This window comes from Heterocephalus glaber, unplaced genomic scaffold (genome assembly GCF_053883595.1).
Source record: "Heterocephalus glaber isolate CG9 unplaced genomic scaffold, H.glaber_assembly_v1.0 deba00001579, whole genome shotgun sequence".
Lineage (NCBI taxonomy): Eukaryota > Metazoa > Chordata > Mammalia > Rodentia > Bathyergidae > Heterocephalus > Heterocephalus glaber.
The window spans coordinates 734888-745859 of record NW_028258360.1 but is presented as its reverse complement, the minus strand read 5'-3'; the positions used below and the strand labels follow the sequence as shown (position 1 = coordinate 745859).

General features: G+C 51.0%; 1 long non-coding RNA gene across 1 annotated transcript in view; it reads left to right on the top strand.

Moving 5' to 3' along the window:
• Window positions 1-408: 408 nt before the first annotated feature.
• Window positions 409-10972, top strand: part of LOC147823456 (uncharacterized) — a 99464-nt gene continuing 88900 nt past the window's right edge. The window contains exon 1 of the long non-coding RNA XR_015443770.1: window positions 409-530. This is a non-coding gene — a long non-coding RNA (uncharacterized LOC147823456). The remainder of the gene's footprint in view (window positions 531-10972) is intronic.

Sequence of the window (10972 nt, the reverse complement as noted above, 5' to 3'; positions counted from 1 at the left end):
GGTGGAAATGCCGCAAGATCCGCAGACCTAAGACTGGAGCTGCCAGGCCCAACCTTCTACCACAGTAATCTCGTAGTCACCTATGCTCTCCTTCTCCGTTTGCCCTACTTTTACTTCTTTTTTATTCACAAACAGGCCCCAGGCCACGGAAAAGGGTGCAGACACGTGGTCTTTTTGGCCCAGAACGCGCGCACACCCAAACACACCCTCGCACACGCTCACGCACAACTCACACACCCCAGCCCCGCCCCGCCCCCTCCAGGACTCGGGCACGCGCTCGGTCTCCAGGCGCCTTGCCAAGAGCGCGCGAGCACCCTGCGTGGCACACTGGCTGAAGTTCCTGCACGGAGTGGCGGGGGTGGGGTGGGGTGGGGTGGGCTGGGGTGAGGAGGGAGGGGTGGGCGGCGGTGCACGCCGCCGACTGCTGGCGGTGCGCACAAGTTCAGAGCTCAACTTCCCACTCTTAACGAGACCCGGGATCCTTTTGGAGAGGCCCTCGGGAGCTGGCGCAGGGGCTGGGAGTGGCGTGGGTAAGCTGGCCGGCGCGGGGCTCGGGCGGCGGGGCACGAGGGCGCGACAGGAGGAGGGCGCGAGGGTGCCCGCGGCCGGCCGGGCGCTCCGGGAAGTCAGCACGGGCAGCTGTGACTTCACCTATTAGCCCCGATGTCTTTCCGAGGAGCCCGGAGGAGTTAAACAGCCCACAATGGGGCGCCTCCAGCCTGACCTCCACCCGGGTTTAATAGTTTCATAGGAACTTCATTAAATCAATTACTTAGTGAGCACATCATCATTTATTTGTAATTAGCAGCGAGGAGCGTGTTCTCTCCCCCAGCCCGCGGCCAGGGTCCCAGCGGGGTTGGCGAGTTGTGCAAGCACTTTTTGTTTGCTGAGTGTTGACTCCCGGCATTATTCGGCCCGGGTAATCTTTACGTCTTAATCTAGCATTCAGGGGGCGAAGGGAAAACAAACGGCGCAGGCCGGAGGCCAGCCCTGAAGTCCTAGCGGTTTGCAGAACTCAGCCCGCGCAGGGCGCATCTCCGCGGCCCCGGTCCTCCCGGGAGAGGGCGAGGGCACCCCCGGCGAGGCTGAAGGCGACGCATCCGGGCAGGCCCGGGGGACCCAGAAGGAAAGTGCCGAAGGAAGCGGAGACCTGGGACAGGAATGCCCGGCCTGCCAAGCGAGCACAAAAGGAAAACGACCGGGCTCGTGCACGAGTGCGGGCGGTGTTGGACGGGGAATGTTTGTGTGCGCGCGTGTGTGCGTGTGAGTGCGTGTGAATGCGTGCGCGTGAAATCCCATCCATTTCGGCAGCTGGGGCGCTGGGCGGGGAGAGGTGCGCGGGGAGCAGGAGGTGCCGGCCTGCCCAGCGTGGAGGCAGCTCGCTGGGTGTCCGGGCTGCAAAAGTGCTTTAATTTGGGGCCTGCAGCCCCGGGCGCAGCTCCACGGTGGCCCACAAATTACGAGCTAGTGGTTAGCGAGGGAGGGAGGGAGGGGAAGCAGCTGAAAGCCGGGCCGGGACCTGCGCGTGCGGAGCTACGCGCGTAATGGCTCCGCGAGGAGTCGCGATTCCTTCTGAGCGTAATCATCTCCCCGCTCACGCCGCAGCGCCCGCCAAACACCGTGAGAATCCGAGGAGTTTTGGCTCCCGGGGCCGGAAACCAGGGCTCTGCGCCCCGGCGTCCTTGCCCAGGGCCCGATTGCCGCTCCAAGTTGGAGAAGTCCCTCCAGCGCGGGAAACGCCCTGCTCCTGGTGCGATCCCAGCTCTGGAAAGGGACCGAGCCGCGCCTGCCAGCGCGGGGTCATTGATGATCCGGCTGCGGTTGCCTGGGCAGCAGGCAAGTGTGGACGACTATGTACTTAAGAAAAGGCCCACGGGTACTAGGCCTGGCAAGGGGGCTTCCTTCCGGTCAGCGTGCATCCCTGTGCGAGTGAGGTTTTGAGGGCAGGGTCCTGAGTGTGTGCAAACGTGTGGCCTTGCGATTTTCTGATAGAACCAGTGCTTGGAGGGCTTGTACACCAGTGGGCCCAGCCAGAACCTGAGTGCTGGGGAGACACGGGCGTCATGGAGTGATGGGAAGGGGGCTGAGGTGTGGCCCCGGGTCTCCAGCTGCGTCCCGGGCGGACGCTGCCTGGTGTACACGTGTGTGAGGCTGCTTGGCTCACTTGCTAAGGACCCGCCCTAGCCTCTCCTGAGGCCTGCAGTCTGCCGAGTCACTGCCATGACAACGTGGTGGGCTCCCAGGAAGGTCTCCTGAGCCTCCTGATTCCTTGGGCCCCACTCTGGCCTCTGTTTCCCCCTCTCCTTGCTCTCCCCATCCCGCACTCCTTCTGTTCCTTTTCCCTCCTGTTTTTTGCAAAGTTGACACAGGTCAGTTGAGCCTGTACCCCAACATCTTAGGGTCCCTTGCCTGCTGGATGCAGGATGAGAAGGAGGCAGGGGACAGTTGGGATCCTGTTTCAAAACTGTGTTTTCAACTGGACTTGGTGGCCCATGCCTGAAATCCCAAGCACTTGGGAGACTGAGGCAGGAGGATTGATGCCAGTTTGAGACGTGCCTAGCCTACATAGTGAGTTCAAGGTCAGTCGGAACTACACAGGGAGACCCCGTCTTAAAACAAAACAAAGGAAGGGCCGGGGATTTAGCTCAGTGGTTTCACCGCCTGCTGTGCAAGCTCAAGGACCCGAGTTCGATCCCTGGTACCAAAAAAACAAAACAAAAAAAACCACAAAGGGCTGGGGATTTAGCTCAGTGGTTCTGATGCCTGGCTCATGAGCACAAGGTCCTGAGTTCGATCCCTGGTACCAAAAACAAAAACAAAAAAAAGTGGGCAAAATGAGTCCTGTTAAACCACCATTTTTGGGCTGGAGATTTAGCTCAGTGGTTCCACCACCTGCCCTGCAAGCGCAAGGACCCAAGTTTGATCCCAGGTACCAAAACAAAACAAAAGGGCCAGGGATTTAGCTCAGTGGTTCTGCCACCTGCCTTGCAAGCACAAGTACCAGAGTTCAATCCCTGGTTTTAAAAAAACAAAAAACAACCATGAAACAAAAACAAACCAAGACCACTTTTCTCCAGCTTCCTGAAAATGCAGAGATCTGACTGATCTATTCAGCTTTGCCTTCCCACCCTGACGCTCTGTGAGCTTGGGTCAGCCTGAAAAACAGGAACCATCAAGCAGCCAGTCAATAATCCAGGAGAAGCTCATTTAAAAATGTGAGAAGCACTTTATAACTTTGCATTCTTCTCCACTTCTTCCTGCTCCAGTGAGTCCCTGCCAAAACCATTAAAAGGGTCTGGCTTCCAGAATAATTACCAGGAAAAGTCAATGGGTGTGCATAAAAGAAAAATACAGTTTTCTTGAAAACATCCAGAACCGGAACACTGTGAACACAAATGCTCCCTACAAGGGCTGGGGATTTAGCTCAGTGGTTCTGCCGCCTGCCTTAAAAGCACAAGGACCCGAGTTCGATCCCTGGTACCAAAAAACCCAAAAAACCAATGCTCCCTACAGTGTGTTGTGCACATTTTTGCTCCAATGCACAGGATATGTAGCCATGTGAAATGTATGGTTGATCAGCCAAGATTACACATGCACGTGCATACACACATATACACATGCACTCTCACATGCATATGATTATGGCACATTTAAATCTAACTGTGGAAATGATCAGGGCCTATACATCTGGACCCAACCAAATACAGGATGACAGCCTATAAGGAAGCAAGACTGAGAATAGCTACATTTTTAAATTTTTTTTTGAGGCAGAATCTCACTATATGGCCCAATCTGGCCTCAAACTGGCATTGATCCTCCTGCCTCAGCCTCCTGGGTGCTGGGATTACAGGTCTGTGCCCAATTTAGTAAAGGCTCACATTCTATTCTCTGTGAGTGCATACTTATCTAATTTTGCCTAATTAACTTTTGAATGGATCTAAAAAATAGAATTAAAATATAATTTCCCCTGACTTCTCTCTCCACTCTTGGAGTCTCCCACCTCCTCCACCTTTTAATAAAACAGTGTCCTGGGCTGGGGATTTAGCTCAGTGGTTTCGCCGCCTGTTACATAAGCGCAAGGACCCGAGTTCGATCCCTGGTACCAAAAAATAAATTAATTAATTAAAAAAAATAAAACAGTGTCCTTTGGAGCAAGAAGGGAAGTTAGGGAAACATTTTATTACCTGGCAGGGAGGTGAAGTGGTTCATTTGGAAAATCTGGATGCCAACTCCAGAGTTTTCCTCAGTTCAGGCTGGCTTTTAACTTTCTATGAAGCCCATGCTGTGCTTGAACTCACAGCCATCCTCCTGCCTCAGCCTCCTGCCACCACGGTATCTTCCAGCATTTAGTCTGTTGTCTGACTCTGTTCTGTTCATGAATGGGACCCTGATCAGATCCTACCTGTATTGGGCAGTCTCATCTGAGGCTTCTCAGGTCAGGGGCGTCCCAAGCTCTGCTCCCCATCTCCATTCAATGGGGCTCTCCTGGCAGGCGGGGCAGGACCCGTCTCTCTTCACTTTGCTTGACTAGGATCCTCACCACTGGGCCCCTTGTGTGCACAGGGTCCTCATTCTCTGGGAGGGAGATTCAGAGGACTTCTCGTCAGCAGCTTCCGTGTCACCCAGACCTGGTGCACAGAGAAGGCTTGAGGTTGACACCTGCTTGATTTAAAACTGGCCAGAAAGCTGAGTGCAGTGGTGCATCCCTGACATTCTAGCTACTCAGGAGGCTGAGGCAGGAGGATTACAAGTTCAAAGCCAGCCTGGGCAACAGCAAGATCCTGTCTCAAAAAATGAAAAGGGGTGGGATGTAGCACAGCATTCCCAGGGTTCAATCTTTAGTACTGTAAAAATGAACAAAAATAACAGAGTGGTCAAAACTAATGGAATGGGACCCTGGAGTCCTCGGCAGCCTGCTGTAGAGGATGACAGGTGAGAGAAATTGAAGGGCAGGTCTAAGGTCATATTTGTCCCTTTAAGGCTGAGGACAAAGGTCTGACTGCTGTGGTCATGTCTTTCTCACTCTCTGGTTTTTTGACAGGGTCTCACTATGTAGTTCAAGTTGGCCTAGAACTCATGTAGCCCAGGCTGGCCTTGAACTTGAGGCAATCCTCCTGCCTCAGCCTCCTGAGTGCTGCAATTACAGGTGTCAGCACCACACCCAGCTTGCTCTTCCAGTGATGGGCCTTGGGCTGTTTGCACTTTTCGGCTGTGGTGCCTGGTGCTGCTATGAATATGGGTCTGCACACATACTTTTTACTGTCCATGTATGCCGATGTAAATACTTCTTTAATAAGCCAATGTGAAGCACTTTACAGGGAGTTCCCGCCAAGAATTTAGAAGATCTGGGCCAGGGGTGTAGCTCAGCAGCCCGCCTACCTGGCAAGCACGAGGTCCTGAGTTCGATCCCTGGTACAAAAAAAAAATCTGATTTCTCTCTTGGATCTGGCTTCACAGGGTCAGCAAAATGCTGCTGGAATTCAAGGAAAAGGCAAGTCACTGCTTTACTGCTTTCCAGTTCCAGTTGCCTCTCTTCCCCATCTCCAAGTGTGCATGTGTGTGTGTGTGTGTGTGTGTGTGTGTGTTCAGACCTACCCAGTACTGGTGCTTTGGAGGAACTATTAACACATTAATATTATCAATAGCAGGCAGGGGCTGAGCCATTAGGGATTTATGAAAACATCTGAAGCGAGTCATTTCAAAGCGCGGATTTGTTTTATAGTCAGTATTACATTTTATGACGGGCTCTTTTGCCAGCAAAATGAGTGCATACGCATAATACACAGCTCCACTGAAGGAAACCAGTGCCCTGGGCTGCCCTGCAAATTTGTGTTCCAGATCCCCAGGAGGCTTCTGCAGTGCACAGGCACTCCTGGCCCTTTGCTAAAGGGTTGACCCTGAGCTACATGGGGAGCATCTCCCCCTTAACATTTTTAGCTGGAGAACCACCAAAGCCTCTTCACTTTTCTGACATTTTCCTCAAATTGAAAACAGAAGAAAAAAAAAAAAAGAAAACAGAAGAAAAGCCAATAGTGAGCTGGGCACGGTGGCACAGGCCTGTAATCCCAGCACTTGGGAGGCTGAGGCAGGAGGATTGCTGCAAGCCTGAGGCCAGCCTGAGCTACATGGTGAGTTCAAGACCAGCCTAAACTACATAGAAAGACCATGTTTTTTGTTTTTTGTTTTCAAGCCATTATCTAGTAGTGAGAGACCAGACATTTTCCTGGTCACTTCTTCGAGACAGGGTCTTGCTATGTAGCCCAGGCAGCCTCGAACTGGCAGTGATTCTCCTGTCTCAGCCTCTCAAATGCTGGGATTACAGGCCTGTGCTGCCATGCCTGGCTACTTTTGCCATCTTACAGTGATTCTTTTTTTCCCAAGTTCCACAGGGGCAAATTCTCCGGTTTGGGCTAAAGCAGTCTGAGCCCTCCTAGAAGGCACCCAAGGAGAGGAACAAGCAGGTCCCTGGCCGGGGTTGGGGGGTCTGAGTCCCAGCAGCCCAGGGCCTGGCCCTCTGCATTCAATCATCTGACCCCTTAGCCCCACACTTATACCCCATATCAACCTGGAGGAGGGTCTGATGAGAGGCTGATGGAGTGTGAGTGGCTGCAGTGGGACAGAAGCAAAGAGCACCCCAATCCTTGGCTCCCCAAGCCTGGTGCTGTGGGGCCCCCCAGGACCCCCGCCCTGGATGGGGCTAGTCCCTGAGAGTTCCCCCTCCACGTTCCCAGGGAGCAGGGTTTGTAATATTTTACAGCAGCTGTTTAACATTCCCCTACCTAATTATTAAACACGAAAGGGAGTAAATTAAAATGGCAAAGTGAAATGAAATAAAAGGTGTCTTTTCTTTCTGTAAAGAGACAACACCTAATTAAGGAATATTTGAATCCCACAAAAATGCAGACTCTCACGGTGACATAAAACTTCTCCTTTTAAACTGGCAACAGAACCCAGAAAATTAGGGACAGGCCCAAGAGGTAGTCAGTCCTTTTAAACAAAAAGCTCTTTCCTCTGAGACTTTCGACTTTTTTCTCTCTTCCTTTTTTCCTTTTGCATGGTGCTGGAGGAGCATTTACACTCACACAACTCCTTTGAGTTGAGGTTTTCTGGGCCTCGGCCAGCCCAGCCTTCAGCTGGCTTTCCGCCCTCCTGCCGGCAGCCCCATGCTGGGTCCCGGCCTTCTTTTCTGTCCCCAGCCGCCTCCCCTCCCCCACACGCTCTATGGACGCTTCTTTTGGGGGAGTGGAGGGGGGCAACATGTTCTGCTTCCTATAGAGCTTTCCTGGCAGTTTCTGAAACTCCATGTTTACCCATCTTCCAGTTCCTTCATCCCACTGAGCCGAGGAAGTGAAACCTCCTTGGCTGCTACCTTTTCTTTTCTTTTTCTTCTTTTCTTTATTTTGAGACAGGAGCCTGGGCTGACCTCAAACTCAGATCCTGGTGCCACAGCCTGCCTAGTGCTGGGGTTACCAAGTGTGCCACCAAGCACCTTGTTTTTCACTAGACACTGGACGCTTTGACCTCTTCCTGCTGGATTCCACCCAGATGCCCTTGGCAGCCTTTGTGCCATTCTTCCTGTTACACCAGAGGTTGCCTATGGCCTCTACTCACTGGCCACTGCTGTCCTTCCCTGCTAGAACCGCATCCAGGGACACTCAGGAAATGGAAATGTACTAAGTGCCTGGGGTAGGACCTGCTGTTGGAGCTCAAGTAGGAAGGCTGTGTACTACTCAGGGCCAGGTAGGAATTAAAGACAGAGGTGGTTAGGGCAGAATCTTCCTGTACTAGTTGCTCACTTCTTTTCGTATTCTCTTGTGTGTGGGTGTGTGACAGAACCTGGCCCCTTATGTAATACCCACAGGGCTAGTAATATTTTATTATTTGTTTGTTTGAGACAGTATTGCTATGTAGTTCAGGCTGACCTCAAACTCACTGTGATCTTCCTGCCTCAGCTTCCTGAGTGCTGATATTACAGGTATGCTCTATCATGCCCATAACCGGCTTCCAGCTTCCTAGTTATTTTTTTTTAGCAGAGTATTTTTTTTTTTTTTGGTACCAGGGATCAAACTCAGGACCTTGAGCTTTCCAGGCAGGTGTGGCGCCACTGAGCTAAATCCCTTCCCTGCTAGAGTATTATTCTTGCTGTTTAGTATTATCGTGAAGAAGAAAGAAAAAAGTTATAGTAAGCTAAGAAAGTATGAATTGATATACTTTGAAATAGCTACCTCAGTCATGCCTTTCTGGGATTGTTTTAGGCTTTGGATGGCATGGAAGTCCTGCAGAAATTTCCCCAACATCACAATACAAATGCTGGAGCCAGAGGTTCCAGATTCCTGCTTATTAGACTAAACACTAAAAGGAAATCTCTTTTTTTCCTTTCAAGAAATAAGGAGAGGCGATCTTGCTGGCATTTCCTTTTGGGGATGGAGCTTGAGTCCAGCGGTGCTTTTTAAGAGGGCAGAGCAGATTCAGCTCGAGTGGTAAAGTGGTGAGGCTGGAAGTGAGGTCAGAGCTCCTTGAGCTGCTGCCTGAGCTCCCTGAACATATGCCTGGCAGCTCGGTCCAGGTCTCGGCCCCCAGCCCCGTCCTTCCTTCTTTTCCCCAAAGCACACAGGACAAAACATATTTTTAAACCTTCCTTTTTCTTTTAATCTTTGCATTAAAATGCTTATGTTTCTGAGTAAAGCTTTGGGTTTTTTTAAAATTCTGAGACACAGTCTTGCTAAGTCACTAGGTTGCCCAAGGTGGGCTAGAACTTGTGATCCATCTGCTTCAGCCTCCCAGGCTGCTAGGATTACAGGTGTATACCACCACATTCAGTGCTGAATGGAATTTGTTTTGTTTTGTTTTGTTTTTGGTACCGGGGATCGAACTCCGGTCCTTACGCTTGCGTAGCAGGCAGCGAAACCACTGAGCTAAATCCCTGGGCCCTGAATGGAATTTTTTAAAAGGAAGTTTATAACAGCACAACTCAGAGTAGCTAAATCTTGGAAATGGCCTATATGTCTGCCAACAGATGCATGGCTAAAGAAAATGTGGTATTCATGCACAATGGAGTACTACTCTGCCATAAAGAAAGCTAAATTCAAGTTATTTGTAGAAATATGGATGAACGCTGAGACCATAATGTTAAGTGAAATAAATCAGACCCACAAACTTAAATATCACATGGCTTTTCTTATATGAGAAACCCAGATTATAAATAAAGAGCAAAATAAAAGATAGGTAAAAGGAAGTTGGGAGACAGATCTTTCTCAGATAGGAAAGGGATCAAGAGACAGAAGGAAGGGCCAGGGACTTAGCTCAGTGGCTCCACTGCCTGCCTCTCAAGCGGAAGGACCTGAGATCGATCCCCAGTACAAAAAAAAAAAGATGGAAGGAAGAGGGAGGAAGAAGAGGGAAAGGAGACAAGAAAAGGAGTTGCAATATGTTATATACATGAACCAACTCCACACGAGGAATATAAAATTATGTCCTACAAACATGCACTTATTAAACAAAAATTGGGAAAAAGAAGAAATGTCATAGTAATGAAAATAATATCTTACACTTATGCTCCCTAACATTTAGGGGCAGGAGGACTGCTCTTTGCCACCCAGGATGTTTAGCAGTGTCCTCGGCCTTGATGCTAATAGCAGCTCCCTCCCCTCCAAACCAAAACAATCAGAGATGTCCCCAGACTAGCCAGTGGCCCCAGAGAGGCGAAATCATCGCTGTGTGAAAGCCATGGAGCAGGATGGGGTGGCTCGTGTGGCTGGAGCCCGGTAAATGAGCTGGAGCGTGGCTCAGGTAAGTCGTGGTGGAAGGTAGGGGAACTCAAATGACAAGGAAGGCTTAGATATTACTGTAGGACAATCGAGAGCCAGGGAATGTCGGCTAATATAAGGGTCTGGCTGCTGTGTGGGAGCAGGAGTTTGAACAAGATCTTGCAGTGGTCCAGGTGATAGGGATCAGGGATGGGAACAGTGAACAGATGCAGGATGTGTTTTAGAGGACCAGTTGATAGCGCTTGCTGAATCTGAGTGAGGGGTGAGGCAGAGAAGGACCAAGAAGATGACCTACGATTTGGTCCAGCAACCAGGCAGGTAGCTATGTGTGTCTGTCTGCTTTCTGTCACTGTCACAGAATAACTGAGGCAATCAGCTTATGAAGAGAAAAGGTTTATTTTGGCTCATGATCTTGGCAGTTCCAGTCCATGATCAAGGGGGTGCATCACTTTGGCCTCTAACAAGGCAGCCCATCCTGGTGGGAGTGAGTGGCAGAAACACATGGTAGAGCAAATTGCTCATGTCTCACTCCTCAGGCAGGAACCAGAGAAAGAGAGGATCCTCGGGCAGCAGAGTCCCACAGTCCCCAAATGACCTACAGGCCTCACACACGAACCCATCACCACCACCTTTCGACAGTGCCACCTGGAGGCCACGTCTTTACCACGTAGACCTTTGGGGACTTTAGAAAGGGCTGGAGCCAGGATGGGACAGGAAGTCATTGCATGGAGATGCCAGGAAGACGGGATTTGCAATGCCGGAGACCCAGGGAGGGAGAGGCTGGAGACAGAGGCTTGGACGCTTTGGGGCACACTGGTCTCTATGGGTGCTTAAAACCACAGGAAGACATTGTGAGGAGATAAGAGAAGGAGCTCAGGAGAGAGTTCCTGAGTTGCTTCAGGAGGGAGAGGAGGGACCAGAGGAAGACACGGAGCCAGGAGTGGTGGTTAACACCTGTAATCCCAGCATTTGGGCCGGCTGTGGCAGGAGGATCACTGTGAGTTCAAGGCCAGCCTGGGCTACCCAGTGAGACTGTACCTCAGAAAACAACGAAAAAACAGGGTTCTCCCTGAGGTGGGAAGTAGCCCAGAAGGGATGGTGTCAGGAATGTCAAAAGTGTGTGAAAGGGCTGGGGATTTAGCTCAGTGGTTTCGCTGCCTGCTGCGCAGGTGCAAGGACCCGAGTTCGATCCCCGGTACAAAAAA